The following is a 24,593-nucleotide window of genomic DNA, read 5'->3' as shown; positions in this document are numbered from 1 at the left end:
AGCTCTTCTCAACAGGTGGTCCCACTCCTATGTGCTTGGAGAGGCTGAGTTCATGAGCTTCAGCTTTTATGTTTGTCCTCATCAGTGTTTTGTTTATACCACCCATTCATCTCTCTTTCAAGTCTCAGAAAAATCCTCATCTCCTCTTTTAGGTGTCTAAATCTAAACCTCCTTTTCTGAGCTCGGATTCCATCGTATCCCAGCTTCAGAGACACTTTTCTACCATTCATAATACTTCTGGCTTTGAGCTCAAGTTTGCTCTTTTAATTGGATCTTTTCTCTCGGCTTCACACACACACTCACTCTCCCTGATGTTCTTATTCTCTTCTCCATGTGGCCTGTGAACATTCTGTGGGACAGTTTTTTCTTTAAAACTAGTCGACAAAGGCTCTCTCCTTTATCACTGACTTGACTTCCTTGGTTGCCCAGATTTTTTCTAAGAACTACATATGGGTCCTCTTTTCTCTTTTCATAAAATATTCCCTAAATATCCAATATATTCTGATCCCCAAATCATTGTTGCCCAAATCTAAGTGTCTCATCTGTAGTCACTCCAGCTTCAGTTCGTATCCCTGTAGTCTCTCAGATATTTCAGTTTTTTATGATTTACAAATCAATATACACACAATTTTATCATGTAAAATACCTAGTTTAGTAATTATAGTAGTAAATATGCAATTTATTTTTTATTTGGTATTAACTTTATAATTAACATGTTGTGAATAGGTTAGTCTTGGTTTCTTCCAGGTTTTGAACTTCCAGGTTTTCTGTGCATATCATTACCTTTAAAAGATGACAGAGTTTTCTATTTGATATTTGTGCACTTACTCTAGAAGTAATAAAATGTTGGACATAATGAGGTTTCAGATTCTTCTTACCCTGTAATTCAATGATTCAGTGTTTCTCAGCACTATGTACTTAGGTCTAAATTTATATGATAATTAGATTCATGTGAAAGATAAAAAAAAGGGCAGGTTATTCCAAAATGCTTAACTCAGAGTTACAGATTTTTCATAATATATAAAAACATGGGGGGGAGGGGGGTTGGAAGAAGGGGGTAGGGTTATGGACATTGGGGAGGGTATGTGCTTTTGGGTAAATTGGAAGGGGAGGTGAACCGTGAGAGACTATGGACTCTGAAAAACAATCTGAGGGGTTTGAAGTGGCGGGGGGGTGGGAGGTTGGGGTACCAGGTGGTGGGTATTATAGAGGGCACAGCTTGCATGGAGCATTGGGTGTGGTGGAAAAATAATGAATACTGTTTTTCTGAAAATAAATAAATTGGAAAAAAAACATGCAAGTGCATTCTGACAGGTTAATATACATGCCAGTCATATCATTTTTTGAGAAAGTACACTAATCTGAAAAATTGTATGAACATAAGAAGTTGCACATAAAGTTTATTCATAATAAAATTTTTTATTGATTATTTCTAATTTCAAATTGTTAGCTCTATATTTGTATAACTTCATTATATACATTTATTTTACTATAAATTATTTCCTTCAGTAAGATGATACAGTAGTTTTATTTTGACCCCAAAGTTCATTACCTTTTAGTGCTTCTTTACATTGGGATATTCCCTCAGGTTCTAGGTAATTTCAGTTAAAAGTTTTCATAAGAAGTACACTTGGCCCCAGAGTCAGTGGAGCCAAAGAGTATGGGTATGGAGGTACTCACCATGCAGGGTACAGAGTTCTACCACTATCGCTTGTGTACCCCAAATCTTTTGTCTCCACCCTGCGAGTGAAGGTCCTCAAGGGTCAGCAGGCATTTCAAAACATGTTATTCCACATAAGTTTGCATGTATTTTTATAGCATTCATTTCTTCATTGCTCTGTCCCACAAACTGCACAGATCAATTGTGAATAACTGTACAGCTGTGGCAATAGAGGGATGCAGAATCCCTTTTTACAAGAAGATTTTCTTATGAAGGTGGACTTAGACACTAAAGTATAATCTTAACTTTTTCAGTTACTGCCCAATCTAACTCTTGTCTTCTCAGCAGGTTTGAATGTAGAATACTTTTTGACACTTTAATCTTAGGTCATTATATGTAGAAAAACATTTAAATGGAATTTGGGATTCAGACAGATGTATACTGTTTTCACCTCAGTGGGCAAACTACCCTCATTGTCCACTTTTATCACTTTTCTCTCTTTTTCCTCCCAGAACTGAGTCTTCATCTTTGCAATTCCATTGTATTTTATAGTCTATACTTAACAATTTAGGAATAAAAAATATGTGCTCTACAGTGATGATAGTTTTTTCATACCTAGTCATGTTTCTCAACAGAACTAATATATACTTTAGGATGGAATTTATCTTTTATGTCCCTATAAGAAAAAGAACATGATTGAGCTTGTATAATATATTTAAGCATGTATGAGGCATCAGTAGTAACAGGCCACTCAACCAATTATGTGCAAGTAGCCACTTGTATTCCACAAATGTTAAATGCCAGGCAGATTTCACTGGTATAAGCCACAATGTTTCAACTAAAAGAAGAAAAGAAGTTTGGATCTTATAAAACATGACCTTCTTTTGGCAACAAATGAGGATTTTGTGTTCATGTGAATTGTATAGAGACCAAAGAAAAGAAATAAGTATCTTGGTTTATGAAGAAGTATAAACATTAAGTCTCCTTGTTTTAAATGGACATAGGTCTTTCCTTTCATATCTGTATGGGTTTAAGACCTTGGCATTATTCCATTCTCTGTCTCTGTACCTGTCCAAACTCAGGGGCGTGCTGAACTAGGGAGATTCATTAAGGTCAGTATGGAAAGGGTGATGGGAACACATCTGCTGAATGGAAGTAAAACAGAAATGGACCAGATGGCAGGAGTAATGAGGGTGAAGAGCATAAAGGAAAATTCCCCAAAGATCTACCAGTGGTATTACTACATCTGCTGAGGAAAAGTTGACTAAAAAGGGAGCCAGCATGGTTTCCAGACATCTGAATGAGCTGACTCAGTCAGGGGTTACTCTACAGGGGTAGAATTAGAGTTGGTTAGGTACAGGGAAGGAATGGAACAGAAAGAAAGAAATGGACACTTTGTCCAATTTCTTTTGTAAGAACATTTCTCCATCTTTGAAAACTGTAATTATTTACCAGCAATTAATATGTTTCTGATTCCAATCAACATAATAAACTCTGTGAAAAGTAATTTTCTTTAAAAAGGCCCAGTGCTACCATCACAACCAATGTAAGCTTTGCCTTCATTAAAGCCTTTTACAGCAAAATTTGCTATAATTTATAAAAGAAAATAGCTTATTTAGTTTCCCATAGTCTGCAAAAATGGAACAGAAACAGAGATTCTAAAGATATTAAAAGATTATTGGTTTTGCATCATTTACTTAGTATAGAATTGACAGGAAACAAACACTTTCTTATTTATTTTATATATAAAAATTAGGTCACTGAATTAAAAGGTTTTAAGTATCATTTTTATACTAAACCATTTAGTACATGTAAAAGTAAAAATGTTTTATGTCTTTATCACAAAGAAATTGCTAACTATAGACTATGAAATACAATGGAATTGGTAATATTATTTCATAGAAGAGAAAAAATAATTTGAACATGTATTTAAAGATTTTATTTATTTATTTATTTGAGAGAGAGAGAGAGCATGAGTGGTGGGGTGGGCTGGGGAGGGAGAGGCAGAAAAATCTCAAGCCGACCCACCACTGAGCACAGCGCCTGATGTGGGACTTAATCTCACAATCCTGAGTTATAACCTGAGCCTGCATTTGTGACCTGAGCCAAAACCAAGAGCTGGATGTGTAAGAGACTGACCCACCCAACTGCCTCTGAACATGTAGTTTTATATGTGTATATATATATATGAAGGAATACAATTGCTAGGAAACAGGGAAGCCAAAGCAATAATTTTAATATCTTACTCACCCCTAAAATTTGGATTATAAAAATTTAGAGCCTTCCAATCGGGACAGCCTTGATACTTAATAAGTATTATTTCAGTGTTCTGCCTCTTTTGCTCTTAATACTGGTTGTATTTCCCAAGGTTAATCTGGGATATAACATCAAAAATTCATGTATGTATTAGTCCAGTCAATATTTATTATTATAATCATAGCTGTGTTGTAAATGATACATGCAATGAAAATAAAAGATTCTAAGTTGGGAAAATATACATATAAAGTCTTAGATTTATGAAATGGAAAACCAAAGTTCATAATAATTTGTTATAAAATATCATTGAGAGAGTGAAACTATTAATTTAAGAGCCAGAAGCAGAAATATGTAAATAGCACAGAACAATTTTTGGCAAAGCAGTTTGAAAAAAAATAGCCCTTCAGCTTGGCCAGATAGACTTGGTCTAAGGTAAAGAGACAGTAATAGCTTATGTGTTCTACATAATAAAAAAAGGAGGAGCTTTGAGTTTCCCATGGCAGTCCTTCAGAAAGGAATGAGGGAGCCAGAGAAAGAGGAAAGGAGAAAGAGAAGGTGATGAGAAGACCTATTCTCCACTTGCAGTAGGACTACTGAGAAATTCCCAAAGATAATGGTTAAGGGACTTTTTAAATTAGGAAATCTATTTTTTTATTTTAAGTTATCTTCATAGTAATGCAACCCTCCCCTGACTACCCTACCTATGTACTCTAAACAAGTGAATTCTCAAAGCGTGATCTTTTGACCAGCAGGCTGAGCATTACACAGGACCTTGATACAAAAGCAAATTTTATAGCATGGAGGACATTAGTAGAAGGAAGGGAAAAATGAGGGGGAAATCATAATGGGAGATGAACCATGAGAGACTATGGACTCTGGGAAACAAACTGAGGGTTCTCTAAGGGAAGGGGGTGGGAGAATGGGTTGGCCCAGTGATGGGTATTAAGGAGGGCACAGATTGCATGGAGCACTAGGTGTTATACACAAACAATGACTCATGGAACACTACATCAAAAACTAATGATGTACCGTGTGGTGACTAACATAACATAATTAAAAACAAAAAAAGCAAAATCTCAGGAGCCATTCTCAGGAGACCTACTGAATCAGCTCTGGGGATGGGGTGCAGAGAACTGGGTTCAGCAAGCTCTCCGGAGGATTATAATGCTAAAGTTTAAGAACTTCTGACCTACATATAGGTCTGCTATTTCTTCAGTGTTGTTGAGGTGGTACTTAAGGAAATAAAGAGCCTGGGTCATAGTCCAGCGGAGATTTCATGAGACGTGAGAAACAAAGTGAAGAGAATTCATTCACCCAGGATCAGGAAATGAGCCAAGAGCAACAAGGTGTTCAATTCAATTAATACTTATCACTCCCAAGAAATTCCAAAGCTATTGTGAGAGACACTGAGTTTACCAGATTCTGTGGTATAGGGATTTGAGACAAGTTTATAAATATTAAATGAGGGAAGTGACTAATCATAAGTAAATAGTATGAAGATTTTGGGAATATACATAATATCTAATAGACATTCAGAAAATTCCCTTTTTGGAGAACTATGTAGATTATTAACAAAAAGAATAATTATCACTTTCTTTCTGGTTTCACTTAAAAAAAAAAAAAACCAAACCCACTGGAAAATTTTGTACAGGAAGGGTTTTTGTACTTAGACATCTTTCTGAGAGTAGAAGTAATTCGCATATAGGTAGGTGGCTTCTTGTGCTTAGTTTAATATAATTTAATAGTTACAGAGTTTTAGTTTTTTTAAAAAATGTATTGACAATGATGTATTTTAAAACAGCTTAAAATGGTTGTTGCGGTTTGGGAAGTGTACAAATCCCATTTGTGGGCTACGGAACCTCCTGAGAGATTTGCCTTTGGGGACTAGGTCTAGATTGGGCATAAAGAGGGGTGAGAAGCTAATGCTATTCTTCCATGTGATACTGGGGTGGATAGCACTGATTTGGTTAGAGCTATTTTAAAGTGTCAATAGAGGTAGGAAAGGGGAAGTAGAAATATAGTCAAAGCCAGTAGTAGGATATATGGAAGATATGTTATACTGTAGAGATTGACACTTACCATACTAGTTAGAATCCATAATACCTTTTTTTCATAATTGTCCCTTAATTTTTGTCTGGACAATCAAATGATTGAAAATACAACTCAAACTGACCTCTCTTCCCCTCTTAATTCATGATCTTCTAGAAGAGCTAGGCTCTACTGCACCGTATCTCTCCTCATCTGCCCATAAATAATCACTTCCAAGGAGGCTCATGACTCTAATGTCATTCTATTTTCCAATGACAGTATTTAGTTTAGGGATTCAGGGATAAAAATGCAATGCAATGATCTATTTATACTTCTGAGGGTCTTTTAACTTTTCTTTTAACTATGGGTGGGAATGAAGATTTTTTTTTTTTATGCTGAATTGGAGTTGTGAATATAATGTCAGGAGCTCATGGTTGCCATTTTGGTATTGTAAGGGCATAGTCAATCTGAGGAGAGAGCCAAGAAAAGAGAGCAAAGCACATAGGATGACAAATGGGTTGTGATTGCTACCAAGTCCTTGGGTACAACCACACCTGAGTTAGAGCTCTCATAGCACATTTTAATTATGTGAATAAAAAAAAATTCCCTTACTGCTTAAGTCATTCCAGTTGTGCCTTCCAATATTTGAAAATAAAAGAAACATAACTGATAGGTAAGTAAGAAAAGAGCAACACAACCACTAACAGGTTGACTAGGAAAATATCTGCTATTGGACTCCAGGAAATGTGGGAAGAAGGATTTTTTTTTTTTTTTCACTCCAAATAGTTGAGTGAATAGGCTACAGAGTTTGAACACTACTTTATGTTCTGATTGCTGAATACACTCCCCACACTGGTATGCCTATTGTTGGGCTAACTGGAAATATCAGTGTTCCTGCTCTGTAATATCTGTAAATAAAAAAATCAGTAAATTATCATAAGTTTCTTCAGGCCAGATCAGTAGTTTTTGGTTTATACTTTATTGTCAAAAAGTTAGGAGCCACAGTTTTTGAAAGGGAATCCTAGTGTTGGTAACTACTGGGAAGCTCTCTGTGCCTCTACCCATTTCTGTTGATTTTCACTGTTTCAGTGCACAGTGATGGCTGCTTTCAGCAAGTACTCTACACATTCAGAGAAACTTCCCTAGTAACAAACTATAGAAATGATCTCTGAAAGTACAATCTTTGCTTTCAACAAGTAAATTCAGCTTTCCACCTGTAGGCTTTATTTGGCATTATTAGCTCAAATATGGGGGTAGGTTTAAAAGATTAGGGAGATAATGACCTCCAGGAAGCAAACCTGAACCAATCATGGAAGGAAACAAGAGGATAAATGCCCCAACTTGCTCAGCGTTGAAGTGGCACAACTCTGAAGCATGTTCTTTTCAATTTCTAGAAGTCCCAGGTTTAGCTGGTTTTAGCCCCAATTGTCAACAACATAATAATTATTTCCTTAACTCATCCTTTTTTGGTTGCTTTCCCTTCTACGTCTCAATTTCCTACTTTCCTACCATTGCTCCTGGAATCACCTCAAAAATGAATTTCTTACTCTCAAATCCTTGCTTCTGGATCTATTCTGTTACTAATGTGGGCAATGAAAATAAATTACTATATATGAAATCAGAAAATGTAACAGGAAGTATAATAGGAGACACAACAAAGTTTAAAGTAAGAAGAACCTGAGAACAACACAATATAAATTGGAAAGTTTAGAGCTAGTCCACACACAGACAAGGTACGACTTTTAAATGAAAGTACATACTTAGAAGAGCTTCAATCAACAAGCACCCAAATATAGAGCCACCCACACTTTAAAAAGTTATTTTCCAATTCTGAAGGTTAGTATGATTGCATTTTGCAACTTTGTCTCTGTAGATAATGAGCAGATATGCAAAGAAATTGATAGGCAGCTTGTATCTTTGCAAAACCATCTAATAATATTTTCTGTAGTGGAACAATATATTTTTTCCAGTAGATAATAACAAAGGAGTTAAAATAAAGCAAACTTCGCTATCAGAAATCTGGAAAGAAACTTCACCCTGAAGTTTAATAGTTTGTGAGCCATAACTTGTTTCCAATAACTAGTTCTGTTGGTAATTATCAGCTCTAAGACCAAAGAGAACAGGGTCTGCTGAATTCCCAGTTTTCAGAATTATAAAGAAAATTCCAGAGGAATAAAAAAGCCTACAAATGCCTATGCTTGAAATAAGCAGATATTTGAATACCTGTTCTCAGGAATAGCAGGTTAAATTCTAGATGAGAAACATTCATCATGAGATAATAATAGAGCTAGCAATAGGCCAAAAAAAAAATTGCATTAGACATAAATATATTGTCCGCAGGAAAAGATCATCTTTATTGGGCAACTGGACATTAACTAGCACAATGCTTTCCCACCCTACTTCCCACACTTTAATATTTTACTTTAATTTCAAAATAAGGACAAATACCACATCTTAAGCCCACTGGAAAAAATTAAACATAGTAATAAAATCTATTTCAATAGCCAGTGACTATTTTACTTTCTACTTTGTAACCCTATTATATGCATCTTTTTTTTCTCTCTGTTCTCTCTTCAAGTAGGCACATTGATTTGAAATTCAATGAAAATCACATTAAAAATATTTTTGGAGGCAATCCAGATAGCAAGAAGGAGAGAATGACCCATGGATGGTCTAGAATGCACTGGATATGATGCTGATGAGGATTCACTTTTTCTGAACACAGCCTGATTCTATAGCATGCAATCTGTATATACCTGATAAAAAATATGAAAGAACCTCAATTCTTTTTTTTTTTTTAAAGATTTTATTTATTTACTTGTCAGAGAGAGTGAGCACAGGCAGAGTGGCAGGCAGAGACAGAGGGAGAAGCAGGCTCCCTGCTGAGCGAGGAGCCCGATGTGGGACTTGATCCCAGGATGCAGGGATCATGACCTGAGCCAAAGGCAGCCGCTTAACCAACTGAGCCACCCAGGTGTCCCAAGAACCTCAATTCTAAGTTAGAAATAAATACACAGGAGACATAATTCTCCTAACTCATATAGACTCTTTTGGAAAGTGAAAGGTAGCAATTTCTCATTTTCATTTTCACTCTTATAAATCATCTGTTAACTCATGTAATGCACACACATACACATCCCTGGAAGATTTTAATCTAATGCTAAATCCTTTTGGAGGAAGGAGAAGAAATTGTATTGAAATGCAGAAAAAAACAATTTTGAGTTTGTTTGTTTAAAGGAAATTATGGGAAAATCACAAGGTATTTTAAATTTGCTCCCTTTTAATGGACATGAGACATAAGAAGGTAAGCGTGGTCTAATGTAATTCTTCATGATTGAGTTTATACTCTTCAAGATTGGCAATTTATATTCAGGAACTCTGCTTTATCTTTTATTCAAAAATGATTAGAGTTTTTCTCCCATTTTAAAAATGGAGAAAATGTTTTGCAAAAAGTGATGTTGCCAGATCATTATCTTTCAGGGAAGAACTCGGAATAAAACTCTTGACCCAATGGTGGTACAAAGTTTTATAAATTTGAAGGTTTTTGAATTTTTAATTCCAATGTTGAGGTGAGAAATTGATTTATCATTTTCAGAATAAGTATCTGGCAAAAATAAGATACATTTAGATACATTCAGGAGATAGTGAAAACTAACTTTAAGAAAGCACATCTTATGGGACCAGGGAGAGTGACAAACCGTAAGAGACTTAATCTCAGGAAACAGATGGAGGGCTGCTGGAGGGGAGGGGAGTGGGAGGGAATAGGGTGGCTGGTTGATGGACATTGGGGAGGGTATGTGAATCACTATGGTGAGTGCTGTGAATTGTGTAAGACTGATTCACAGACCTGTATCCCTGAAGCAAATAATACATTATATGTTATTAAAAAAAAAAAGCACATCTTAGTTTAGAGCATACCTAGTTCCAGAAATCTCTAGATTCTCTAGAAATTACAACCTTAGTTATATAATTAATTCTATCACTCCCCTCTAATATGCTATCACACAATGCTATTTCCATTTAGCATGCAAATTTATAAAAAATAATGAACATAAGAACCATATAGGGAACAGTGGTTTTAGGAGGTCACCATCTTTTGACTTAGTTCATCATGCCTTTGGTAGAGATCTTTGTGAAAATATTTTCACAAAATGTATCTTGTTTAACTTATATGCCTCCTTTTAATACTTGTTGTTTCCTCTTTAGTATGGTCATCAAGGTGCTCAGAAGTTTTTGTAATCATTTATAGTTTCAGCTTTCTATCTTTCCTTAGCATACTTTTCTTCCCATATCCCACTGCAACTAAGATATTTTCTCTTTTCCCTGTTTAATGGTGTTCTTAGTTCTTAATATTTTAATATGAAGTGCCTTATATCCTCTTGAAACAAATATGAAGTAGTCTATTTGTTGCTGATAAAGTCATTGTTTATCTCCTAGTTGTCACATACTGGACATATATTCATACCTTATCTTATTATTTCTATAGCATTTCTTCTTATTATTATTCTGTAGTTATTCCCTCCCCTAGTTTTTCTTTTTATTCTCTAGAATCTGAACTCCAGTCTCCTTAAACAACCATTTTTTTTACACTTACTTTACATAACTAGTATTTCCAAGTGTTCTAATGTTAGATTTTATTCCTTCTCATTTCATAGGTGTAGGCAATATCATAATATCGTACCTATGCTGTTGGTATCTATTTTTCCACTTTATAGATGAAGATATTGACACAAAGAAATTAACAAAATCATTCAAGGATATATATTTGATAAGTATCAGGGCTTTAATTTTAACGATGTTTGTATTTCTTCTACCATTCCACATAGGTCTCTAGGATAACTTGCCATAACAAAACCAACAATAGCTCTGTGACTTGGATAATACCTGTTTCTTGTTTTTGTTACATATTCTACTTTATTAGAAAACCTCTGCTGTATTGTGGGTTCCTAGTTAAGAGGGGCTCTACCATCTGGAAGGTTGCCTTCCAGATTTGGTAGTTTTAGTGGTAGAAAGAAGAGAATTGGGGGCGCCTGGGTGGCTCAGTGGGTTAAGCCACTGCCTTTGGCTCGGGTCATGATCCCGGGGTCCTGGGATCGAGTCCCACATGGGGCTCTCTGCTCAGCGGGGGCCCTGCTTCCCTCTCTCTCTCTCTGCCTGCCTCTCTGTCTACTTGTGATCTCTGTCTGTCAAATAAACAAAATCTTTAAAAAAAAGAAAGAAAGAAAGAAGAGAATTGGAGAATTGAATACTGTAATTAAAAATGTAATGGACACAAATTACTTTTACTCACATGGACAGAGAAAACCACATGACAATAATTCCAGTGGGTGAAACTTTAGGAGAAGCAGGTAATTGTGGAAATAATGCTGACCACAATTTCCCCATGGGTAGAATATTCCTTATGTATATTTTAATTGTAGTGGAGTCTTTCAGCTTTAGGTTGCCAATTCCATCATTTCCTTTTAAACAACACCATAATTATTAGTAGGGGAGAACTTCTCCCCCACTTTGTGTGGCCTTCAAGGGTGGATGCAAAAGTGGACAGTTCCTCCCTATTGCTCTAGGTAGCCAGACACAGAACCTAAGGGAGACTGTCAATCAGATGGTGTACTACTGAACTTGAAGTCTGTGACTTGATAGAAAAACAGGAAGAAGAATGAAACAATCATTCATTCTGACAGAGCAAGCTGACCCAACCATTGTTGTTAGAATGATCATTTCTCCAGTTCCCCTTCTGGAGCCCTCTAAAAATCTCTTATTTTATGTTTCTAAGCCTGTTATACACATTAATACTGTGAACTTCCTCATAGCCTTTTGATAAATATTTTTGCATAAGAGGGCAGAGTTAAATTCTGTTGCTTACAACCAAAGAACCCAAACTCATATACACTACTTACTAATATTCTGAAGATATACTGAGGGTTTTTAGGAGATCCAAATGTGAAGTTATAGATGTATATGTCATTATATAAAATTCAAAGGATAAGATTCAGGAATAAACTAATACTGGTGATATTTATATAACTTCTAAAAAATGCAGTAAAAGGTGTCAAGAAACATAAGAAAGCCAATGAGATCCTGCTAAAGAAGTATGAAGCCTCCTTTGCTACAAGATCCTTCAACTCAGATTGCTTAGCACCTAGGTTAGAATCAGTTTAATGATAATAGGATAAGCACTTCACTAATGTGATTCTGAATGAGCAATTTTCATATTAATGGCTTTCTCACTCTATTAATGAAAACACAATTTGCCACTATAATGGGAACATCACTTAAATTAGATCAAAATTGCTAACATGAATAAGGCTGTTAATAAAGCAAAGCTATTGTATATACTTACGGTTCTCCTATTGTATTAAGAATGTTCTTATATTCCAAAATTTGTATTACATTAGGAAAAACTGGGTAATTTTATTGACTGCTTGATAATGTCACTTACTGTATATACAAGCCATTGCCATCACATTAACTTTGCATAGATCTGGCAGGAGCTGAGCAGAAGTCATATAGAAAGGAGAATTCCATACACCAAACTAACAATAAGCATTCTCCTATAACCTGGGATTGTTGTCCTCAGTCATTTGATATACATTATAAACTACTGAAGAGATAGAAAACACTGTAAGGCTCTGAAGCTAGAACTCAACCACAAGAGGAAGTTTGGAAAGAACCCAAATACATGGAGACTAAACAGCATCCTTCTAAAGAATGAATGGGTCAACCGGGAAATTAAAGAAGAATTGAAAAAAATCATGGAAACAAATGATACTGAAAAAAAGACAACTATCATATGATCTCCCTGATATGAGGAAGTGGTGATGCAACATGGAGGCTTAAGTGGGTAGGAGAAGAATAAATGAAACAAGATGGGATTGGGAGGGAGACAAACCATAAGTGACTCTTAATCTCACAAAACAAACTGAGGGTTGCTGGGGGGAGGGGGGTTGGGAGAAGGGGGGTGGGGTTATGGACATTGGGGAGGGTATGTGCTTTGGTGAGTGCTGTGAAGTGTGTAAACCTGGCGATTCACAGACCTGTACCCCTGGGGATAAAAATATATGTTTATAAAAAATAAAAAAATTAAAAAAAAAAAGAAAACACTGTAAGAAAAAAAAGAAAGAAAAGAAAACACTGTAAGAAAATGAAAAATTTAAACACTTGAGTCATAAAAACAATAATCACTCTGTTAGTTTGCTTGGGCTGTATGTAACAAAATACTACAGACTGGTGGCTTATACAAAAGAAATTTGTTTTCTCACAAGTCTGGAGACTAGAAGTTCAAGATCAAAATGTCAGCATTGTTGGTTCTTTCTGAGGGCCATGAGGGATAGATCTATTCCAGGTCTGTCTCCTTGGCTTATAGATGTCCATCTTTTCTCCATGTCATCACTTAGTCTTCCCTCTGTATATGTCTCTGTGTCCAAATTTCCTCTTCTTGTAAGAGTGCTAGACAGATTAAGGCCTACCCTAATGACTTCATTTTCATTTAAGGACCTCTTCAAAGATGCCGTGTCTAGATATGTTCATATTAGGAAGTAGTAGGGGTTAGGATTCAACATAACAATCTGAGGAAAGGGGACACATTTCAGCACATAACAACTTCCTTAAGTTTTAATTTTTCATGCATATATAAACATGAGTTTATGAGATGTTGATGTGCAAAGTTTGGCACAGGTAAGATTACCAGGTTATTTATAATTACTTAAATGGTTCTGATTTAATGATATATAAAATCCTCCAAATTAAACTTGAACATGAAATCTGACTAATGGTAGAATGAGTAATTGGCTCACTACTTATAGCAAAAGATAACTAAAGTATAGTAGTAGAAGTAGCAGTTGTACCATATGTGTACCTAGGAAAGTAAGCTCAAAAAGAGGAAACATACATTTTTAAATTTAAATTCTAGTTAGTTAACATACAATGTAGTATGAGTTTTAGGTGTACAACATAGTGATTCAATACCCAGTGCTCATCACAAGTGCACTCCTTAATCCCCATCATCTATTTTAGCCATCCCCTACCTACCTCCTGTCTAGTAACCATCACTTATTTCTCTATAGTTAAGAGTCTTTCTTGGTTTGCCTCTCTCTCTCTTCTATTCCCTATGATTGCTTTATTTCTTAAATTCCACATATGAATGAATAATGTGGTATTTGGGTTCCACAAAAAATTTAAAATAGAACTATCCCATGATCCAGCAATTGTACTAGTATGTATTTGCCCAAAGAATACAGGAATACTAATTTGTAGGGATACATGTGCCTCAGTGTTTATAGCATCATTATTCTACAATAGCCAAATTATGGAAGGAGCCCAAATGTCTATTGACTGATGAATGGTTAAATAAGATTTGGTAGATATATGCAGTGGAATATTACTCAGCCCTCAAAAAGAATGAAATTTTGCCATTTGCAACAACATGGATGGAGCTAGAGCATATGCTAAGCAAAAAAAAAAAAAAAATTAAATGATAGTGTCATCTCTGTTAGTTTTATAGAGATTTATATGTCCCCTGGTATATAACTTTTTACTGGGTTTTATTTTTAAATAAAAAAAAATTAAAACTCCTAATAACTTCATAAGGACTAAAAGATGGTCTCATCACTACTAGCTGAGATGAAGCATGCATTTCTTTTTTTTTTAAATATTTTATTTATTTATTTGACAGAGATCACAAGTAGGCAGAGAGGCAGGCAGAGAGAGAGGAGGATGCAGGCTCCCCGCTGAGCAGAGAGCCTGATGTGGGGCTCGATCCCAGGACCCTGGGATCATGACCTGAGCCGAAAGCAGAGGCTTTAACCCACTGAGCCACCCAGGTGCCCGAGACATGCATTTCTAACACAAAATGTAAGGTCTGGTTGTGTACTGCAGACCCAGCCCGAAATTCCAAAGGAGTCACTTCCTCATGATAGAAAGTAAGTTGTGTTTACTTGACTGTAGTCTATTCATTCATTCAATTAAATAAATATATTTTAGGCACTCAGTATGTACCTGATGCTCTTGTCAGTACTGGATAAAAGGAGACAATAAAAGTCCTCACAGTAGGAACTTTTAAATATTTTAAATATATGCAGATATTTCTTCATACTGTTAGGATTCAACAGAATCACCACAGGACTATTTAGTTATTTTAAATATGTTGCCAATAAAATTCTCAGTTTGAAAGTGATTCACAAGACTTAAATTCTATTTAGCTAAAAAGACCACATGTCTTAAATATTTTGATTTCAAGAATTCTATTCCATTTATTCTAATAAACTCGAAACTGTCTGAGAAATCTCAGTGTATTGGTGTTTAATAATGGAAATCTTGTAAACAAAGGCAAAGAAACCTAATTTTTGCCTCAGAATGAGTGGTTGAATAACCCTCTTTTCCCAACACCTTTTTTTTCTTTTTTAATTTTTTTATTTTTTATAAACATATATTTTTATCCCCAGAGGTATAGGTCTGTTCCCAATACCTTTTTAAAAGTGATGAAAGATGAAATCAGTAGTTAAGAGTCTTTAAAACCATTTTTTAGTTCTTTCCCCTCCAATGTTTTATCAATCCTAATGAAGATAAGAAATAAAATGGCTTTTAACATTATTTCTTTTTATTACACACAACTGGGGATATCATCCAATAATAGAGATGGCACACAAACAATACCCCAGGTTGAAGAAGAGAAATGAGAATTTTAGTTGATTTAAAAACTGAAAAATCAGAACAATCATAATAAACTAATTTTATAAATATAGTTTTTTTGTTAGATCTTAGATTGTATTTTTGTATAAGTCTATAGCCAAAATATATCTGTTTCATAATGCAATTGAATTTTCATTAATACATGCAGAGGATCATTTCTGTGTTATCCTGGTTCAAAGGGAGGATCTCAGTTATTGATTGGATTGAGTAACTTGTACCAACTTATATAAAGCAGTTGTAATTTGAGAAAACTGGATGCAAGCTGTTTAATTGTGAAATGATATAATGTAATATAATCCTCAAAGCATGTACTTGAATATAGTGCATATGTATTTGCATAGTAATGACTCCTCAAAATAAAGTATGAGGAATTAGGTGAAAGCTAAAAATGAAATAAGATATTGCCAGCAAGAAAACATGTGGCTGCATCACATTAAATTTAAATGGAAACTCTTTCTTTGAAACACATTCTAAATGCATTTTTGTACTTAAAGAAAATAGTATTTGGGGAAATATTTTCTAATCTTAGGATGTGACTGATTGTATTATATCACACATTATATTCTGGACTAAAATAAGAATCAATAAATGTCTTAAATAATAATGTTTTTCATTAATAAAGTCTTTTCCTTCATAAAGCATTTTCATTTGTAAAATGAGTCAAAAGAAAAGAAATACATCTACTGAACATTTATTATATGCTAGAAACTGCCTTGGTGTTTTACATGCATTACCTCATTTAATCTTCACAACTCTGTGTGATAAAAACAATTCTTAATTTTAGATACGAAAAATCAGGTACAAAGAGAATAAGTAACGTTCTCAATGTTACACTACTATTAACTTTAGAGTAGAAAGTTGGATCTTAGCATCCTCACTACAGAACCAAAAGCCCCAAACCATCAGACCATGTTGACTCTATGCTGAATTCAGGTACTGCCTTTATTGATCTTTGGGAAAAGCCTATAACATTGTTATGAGTAGATATTAAACTCCTTCAGAGAAGTTTTGAAGCTTTACTATGTCACACAATTAGTAAATAGTTGAGTCCATTTTTGGTACCAAATCTTACTGGTTCAGATCTTTGACAGAGTTGCCCATTGAGACAGCATGACTCTTTCTTCTCTTATGCTCTGGGCTTAATGTACAGGTAATTCCCTAAAATATGTCTTCTTCTCCAGGTACTTTGAGATCTGTATTACAGAGTGATCTACATAGAGCTTACCATTCCAGTGTCCAGAATCACTTCAAGGCATTTTAAATTTTATGTGAAGGTAAAAAGAGAAGGATGCTTTGTATTGTCTTAAGACACCAAACACTGAATAAAACAGGTAAGATCCGTTTTTTGTGTTTGTCTATACCTGTTTGTTCCATAACTCCCAAGGACTTCAGAAATACATGTTAACAAGGCTTGAGCAGTAACCTGAGTAATAAAAGTGATCTGTCAAAATATATGATTTGTGGCCATGTTGGCAATTTCTGTCTCAATTAAATATCATCCATCTATCCACTCATACACTCAACAAATATTTATTAATTCACTATGTGAAGGAATTTTTCTAGGTACTGTGTTTGTAGCATTGAAAAAATAGAAATCTCTATTTGCATAGAACTTACATTTTAATGAGAGAAGATAGTTGATAAACAGAATTAATAAGTACAAAACATAGAGCATGAGATGGTAGTAAGAGTTAAGAAGAGAAATAAAGCAGGGGAATATGACAGAGATATCAGGGACATGACATTGTTAAATACTGTGATTTCTTACCAATGTATATAACACCTTACAACAAATATATTGACTTAGAACAACCCCAATTTATTATTGCACAGTTTTTGTGGATAAGGATTCCAGGCATGTTTTAGAAGGGTCTTCTGCTCAGATTCTCACAAGGATGAAACCAAATTGTTGGCTGGGCTTCAGTCTCATTTAAGGCTTAACTAGGTAAAAATCTTTAACTAATTTCCTTGTAGGTATTGATTTCACTGCAACTTGCTTCTTTGAAGCCAGCAATGGAAAGACTCAGAGAGTCTCTACTGCTTTGAATCTCTGACTTTAGAGAAGGTTTAGGCCCTTTTTAAAAAATCTGGTTTGATTAAGGTCAAGTCAACCCAGTAAAACTCCCATTTTGACTACCTCAAAAGTCAACTGATTAGGAACCTTAATTATATCAGCAAAATATCTTTATCTTTACCATTCAATATAACAATAACGGAGGAATAGCTCATATTGTTTGCCATATTCTATTAGTTGAAAGCTGATCATAGGTTCCACCCACCCTCAGAGGAAGGGGCCTGATCATCCTCAGTATGTCAACCCTGGTGTTCATGGGAAGTCTCTGAGTAGGTAATGTTTGAGCTAATACTTGGAAAAGATGAAAGAGGCATATGGATACCTGAAGGAGAAAGAATACAAACAGTAGAAAGAGTATGTGTTAAGTTCTTGAGGGTATAGTTTCTCTTCTGCATTAAAGGCAGCAAGAGGGCAAGATGGCTGGCTCAAAGTGACAGGAAAGATAGAAGGAAATAAATTCAAAGTGATAACAAATCATGCAGGTCTTTGGTAAGGATTCTGGCTTTTATTGTATGGGAGATAGGAAGCCCTAAAATCTTCTGAGCGCAGGGATGACAAGATCTATTTTACAAATTTAGGAATATCATTTTGACTGCTAGTAGACATAAATGGTAGGGGTCATGGGTGAAAGCAGAGTAGCCATTTAAAGGCTGTTATATAATGTATACATGCAACACAGTGGTAGTGGTGCAGGTAATGATAATTTGTAGTTTCTGACATATTTTGAAGGTGAATACAACAGGATTCCTTAAATGATTGGATGTAGGAAATGAAAGAAATTAGAGTCAGAGATAACATCAAGGTTTTTGCATAAATCCTCTGTCATGACTGTTTTGCTTAATAAATTCTCAACACATAATACATACCATTGAAATGACATCATTTATGATGTTAATTTGGTTACCTGGCCAAGTTGGTGCCTGCCAGCTTTCTCCACTATAAAACCATTTCTTTCCCTTCTTTCCATATCTTCCTCTTTGGAAGCATCTTAATAAATGCAGCTCATACTCAAGGAGTGAAGAATTAAGCTCTATCTCATTGGGATAGTAGCATATTTCTTCTACATGGAAATTTGTATTTATCCTCCATTCATTCACTCAGTCATTGATTTATAGTTGTGTGCATTCATAGATATTTATTTATGTTTTCTATTTATTCTATATTTGTATATAAAGCTTTATGCCTTATAATCTAATACTACTTTATTGATTTTATTGCTCAATTTGTCCCAGCTTTAGCTACTAGGAGAGTTTTCCAGTTTGTTCCTGTGTCCCTTTGACATGATGCTAATCATTTGTTTTTTGAGCATTTCCTTACTTTGGGATATTACAAGATGCTTCAGACTTATCTTGTATAATCCTTTTCTTAGCTCTAGAATCAGCTATTCCCCCAAGAAGTCCCAATTCTTTCTTAAATTGGGCTTCATGCCCAGCATAGAGCCCAATGCAGGACCTGAACTCACAACCCTGAGGTTAGACCCAAACTGAGATCGAGTCATATGCCCAACCAACTTAGCCACCTAGGTGCCCTCCTAATTCTTTTTATTGGATAGTGGTATTAGAAATGAAGATTCCTGGTACTGGGTGCTATGTGTATTCACTGCTACACAGCACTACTCTTTTCTTTGTTTTAAGATTTTGTTTATTTATTTGACAGAGAGAGAGAGGGAGAGAACAAGCACAAGCAGGGAGAGTGGCAGGCAGAGGGAGATGCAAACTCCCCACTGAGCAGAGAGACCAAGTGGGGGCTTGATCCCAGGACTCTGGGATCATGACCTGAGCAGAAGACAGACGCTTAACTGACTGAGCCACCCAGGTGCCCCTACACAGCACTATTCTTTTATTTTTAATTTTTTTAATTAACATATAATGTGTTATTAGCCCCAGGGGTACAGGTCTGTGAATTGCCAGGTTTACACTTCACAGCACTCACCATAGCACATACCTTCCCCAATGTCCATAACCCAACCACCCTCTCCCTCTCTTTCCCTTCCCCCATCAACCCTCAGTTTGTTTTGTGAGATTAAGAGTCTCTAATGGTTTGTCTCCCTCCTGATCCCATCTTGTTTCATTTATTCCTTTCCTACCCCCCAAGCCCTCCACGTTGCCTCTCATCTTCTCATATCAGGGAGATCATATAATTGTCTTTCTCTGATTGACTTATTTCACTAAGCATAATACCCTCTAGTTCCATCCACATCATTGCAAATGGCAAGATTTCATTTCTTTTGATGGCTGCATGGCATTCCATTGTGTATATCTATACCACATCTTCTTTATCCATTCATCTGTTGATGGACATCTAGGTTCTTTCCATAGTTTGGCTATTGTGGACATTACTACACAGCACTATTCTTAATAGGAAAATATTTTTTAAATAACTTTTTTAACATGACCACTTATAGTAAATTAAATATATATGATAAAACCATATATAATGGAATACTATGCAGTCTTAAAAATAAGAAAGCACTATGTTGATATGAAATAAACTTTAAGCTATAGCATTACCTGAAAAGAAGGCAGTGTGTGTGTAACATGTTATGTATGTTCATGTATGCTAACATTTGTATAAGAAAAAGGTAAAAAAAATTAGGTATGTCTACATACACAGTAGCTTTATGAGAGTACACATGGAATTACTAAAATTGCTTTCTATAGAAGGAAAACTTGGTAAATATGGGGTCAGAGGAGAGGGTGGACTATCACTATATATACACTTTTATACCTCTTGAATTTTAAACCTATTGCCCATTCAAAAATATCTTGACTATACTTCAAAGCATGGGACATGTATTTTAGATGTAGCTGTGTACCATACTATCCAATATACCAAGATACTAGGTAAATAATAGGAGAAAAAAACATGGCCAGCCAGACATCATTCTTGGTTATTATCTCTCCAACTAGATTATACATTATTTTATAGAATGGCTGCCTTAATTTATTTTTTTTGCACATCTCAGTTTCTTCCTTCCATATCACATTTTCCATGAAATGAGGCCAAATTAATTGTCTTCCCTATAGTAGGCAGTAATTTCTTTTACCTTGTATTTAACATGAAAAGAAAAGTGTGAAAATTCCATATAGAAAATTATGTCCTTTCACTGGTATAATTTGCCATTTTCATTGCCTGGAAGGATCTTGTCTTGAACAAAAATATCACAGAATGTTATCAACATACAGATTTGAGGGTCTTTGAGACATGTAAGCTAGTTATAAGGAGAACCATAATGGACATAAGAAGACAGATTATCTGTAAGGGAACTGTGGCTTGTAGTAATGCAACTTGGAGTTGGCAGCCAAATATCAGTTAAGAAGGATCTCAGACCCAGGAAAACTTTGCAAATGTTTTAGTTACAGAAGCAAGTAGGCCTCCAAGATATAGTACCATGAATGAGAGCCAAGAAAATAATTTTAAGAGATGTAGACATCCAAACCCTCCTCCTGGAAAACTTCTACTTACGCCTTCAGCATCAAGTCACTGTTACCTGCCTCATAGGGTTGCTGATTCCACTTATGAGCGTCTATATGTTTGTTTCCTTGAGTTCTGATCACACTGGATTGTGATCTATATATCTATATGGCCATGTCCTTGCCAAATTGTGAACTTCTCACAGCAAGAGGCTATGCTAGATCTCCTGTTACAGACTGAGGGCATAGCACATGACTGGAAACATTTTCTAAAAATGTAAAGAATAAAGAAATATAAAAAGGAGTGAAGAAACTCAATACACAGTTTCATATGCAAATATCAGCTTTGGAAAGAACAATCTTTGGATTATATACAACTATAAATGGAAAACAAATGCAAAACTAAGGCTTGCAAAAGAAAAGAAAAAGACAAGAGGAAAAGGAAGAAGTATAGACACAGAAAGTTTAAGAGAAAAAAATGTTGAAAGGTAATTGGGTGAGAGAAAAAAAATGGAAGAGATAACTGTGTGGGAATGGTAAGATGTGATTGCCATTTATTTTTCAATTCCCTTTCTTATGTAAGAATAATCAAATAAGCTAGTACATTTAAATATAGTGGTTAATGTTTTTTAGGGCACTAACTATAGGAGAGTTTTACCTAAAATAATATCATTTGATTCTCACATCAGCCTTTTCTGGGAGTAAATAGCAACATCTTATTTAACAAATGTGGGAATACTCCAAGAGAAAGTACAGCAAGTCACCATCCTTTCCAACATAGAGTTTTCCTTCTGTACTCTTCTGGATGAAAGAGGAATTGATATTCTAATGTGTACTCATCAGTACTCATACAGCTTCCCGTTCTATTTTCAAATCATGATTACCTTTTTCATATATAGCTAATAATAGTTACTTGGTATTGAATGCATATACCTTGGGCAATGAACATACCACTTCAGACTCAGTATTTTATGACTATACATTGCATTTAAATTTCTTAACTAGACCATCACATTTTCTGAATTGATTCTAGGGCTGATTTCAACCTAGCTGTGTTGGTATAACCAGTGTCTGCTCTTATGAATTGCTGGCTTAACTGTACTTGTCATTGTGTATTATATGACCACAGATCTGGCCTAATACCATCTCCTTATTCTTAGGTCCCATCACTTGGAATACAAACCCTTTTATCTCTTTATATGCCTCGAATACTCTGTTAACTTACTCTTCTATTTTTTGCTTTTGACATTCCCTGATCTAGAATGTTGTATTAATTTCTTACTCATAACTTTCCAGGATTTTTAGAGTCTTCTACCACCTGAGGTGGATTGTATCCTTACTTCCAGAATTTATTTGTTGAATCTCTAACTCCAAGTACCTCAGAATGTGACATAATTTGGAAATAGAGCCATTGCAGGTTTAATTAGTTAAGATGAGGTCATAGTGGATTGGAGTGGGCTCCTTATCCAGTATGACTGATGTCCTACAAAAAATAATTCACATAGGGAGAACCTCATGGAAAGACTGGAGTCGTGCTGCCAAAAGCCAAAGAACTACTAGAAGCTAGGAGAGACGTCTGGAATAGATCCTTTCCTAGTGCTTCCAGAGGGAACATGGGCCTACTAACACCTTGATTTCATATTTCTGGCCTCTATAACTGTGAGATAGTACTGTGAGAAACAATACTTGTCCGTTCTAAGCCACCTATTTGTGGTACCTTGTTTCAACAGCCATAGGAAATGAAAACACCGTACATGAATCCACAATTTTGGCCCTTCCTTCCTTCCTTTTAAACCTCTTTTGTTGCCCAATGATAATATTACTTAGAGAGCAAAACAGAACCTAAAAATTGATGAGTTTTACTGAATTTCAAACTTTTCATGAATTCCAGACACTATGCCAGGAACTTGATATAATCATTATTTTGTTTAATTCTTATACAGACCTGTAAGACAAGTACTATTATTATTCAAATTTTAGTTATGAGAAAATAAAGCTTCATAAAGCTTTAGTAACTGTGTTCGCAGAGGTAGAAGTAGGACTTAAATTGATACTTCTCTGACTTTATTTTCTAGACCATTGTTCGATTTTTCTTAATGCCATATAACTAAGCATTTATTTATGTATATTTTTTGTATTTTTCTCAAGATATTTACATATCTCACACTAAAGGAAATAACAGCAAACCTTGTTTAAGTGCTTCTTATGTGCCCTGCAATCTACATTTACTTTGCTAAATGTGCTTTTTGCAACAACCTTTGTGGTAGGTTCTATCATTCTATGTAAATTCAGTTTATAGATAAGGAAATTTAGGTATGGTATTTTAAACAGCTAGCCCAAAACCAGACAATCTTGGAATGCCAAGGCCTGTATCAAACCCCAGAGTGTCCATTTCTAACCATTACCTTTCTCCAGATCCTTAGTGGTATCTCTGAGGACAAAGACCATGTTTGATGTTTCTGTTGTTTCCTTCTAGACCTACCATAAAGCTGGAAAGAGAGTAAGTTCTAAATAATTTTTTTTCAGTAAGAACAGAAGAGAACCCCAGGGACAATGTGACTGGAAGTGCTCCCACTGCCTTTGGAAACAGTCTGGGTTACTTATTATAAACTCTATGGCTTGCCTTTTCTCTCATTCAAGAATCTCCTCCAAACCTGGTATAATATTCCACATGAAATGCCATTTAGTCAGTATTTATGGTTGACAACTTCTACAAAAGTGTTGCTTTTATCAGGAGAGTCCTTTCAAACAAAAGGGAAATTATTCCTCTCCAAAATAGGTTTACTAAAGCCAACAAATTAATCTTTAGAGCAGTTTTTTCATGACATCACGAGGATAAATGAAAAGATAACATAGATATTTTAGAAAGGGGATACTTATTGTAGATTTTGATATATGCTGAAGAAATGGACACTCAGAACGACATAGAAAAATTGTAGTGTCTCCTATTAAAGTGTGCTAAGTATGCTAGCCCAAGAAGCAGGAAGTGTTATAAGTATTACATAAACTCAGGGTGCATTTCTTTCACTCAACTTTTCCCCAATAAAACTTTTTTTAATTACTATACATGTGACTCCCATGTACTCCCTAATTTCATTTTTAGGCCAATGGGAAATATATTTTCTACTGTTGTTATGAAACCTTCAAAGTTAATTACTGAAGATAGTTGGATTATTTTTTTGCTTATCTTTATTCTATTGGGACTGTACACCATTTGCATGTAGCAGTGTAGGGTGAGTTCACTTCCGACACAGTCAATTATATAAGTCTATCAACAGCTATTTTATTATGGGAACAATAGAGACAGACGGCTCGGACTCTGTGATGAATGTAGATTAGAGAGAGGTCACCCTGACATACATAATTAGTTTTAGAATGTTAAATTAATAGGTAGAATGCCCCTAAGGCAACATACATTAAGGCTGAAGCTGCAGGATCTGGAGTCCAGTTCCTGTCTGCTGTTGTCAGCACTGAC

At 35.2% G+C, this 24,593-nt stretch overlaps 1 pseudogene; it reads right to left on the bottom strand.

Annotated features, from left to right (window-relative positions):
• Positions 1 to 7,045: 7,045 nt before the first annotated feature.
• Positions 7,046 to 7,128, bottom strand: LOC122896982 (annotated as a pseudogene).
• Positions 7,129 to 24,593: the final 17,465 nt, after the last annotated feature.

The sequence above is a fragment of the Neovison vison genome, chromosome 1 (genome assembly GCF_020171115.1).
Source record: "Neovison vison isolate M4711 chromosome 1, ASM_NN_V1, whole genome shotgun sequence".
In the NCBI taxonomy this organism is placed as follows: Eukaryota; Metazoa; Chordata; class Mammalia; order Carnivora; family Mustelidae; genus Neogale; species Neogale vison.
This window is presented reverse-complemented; position numbering and strand designations above follow the sequence as displayed.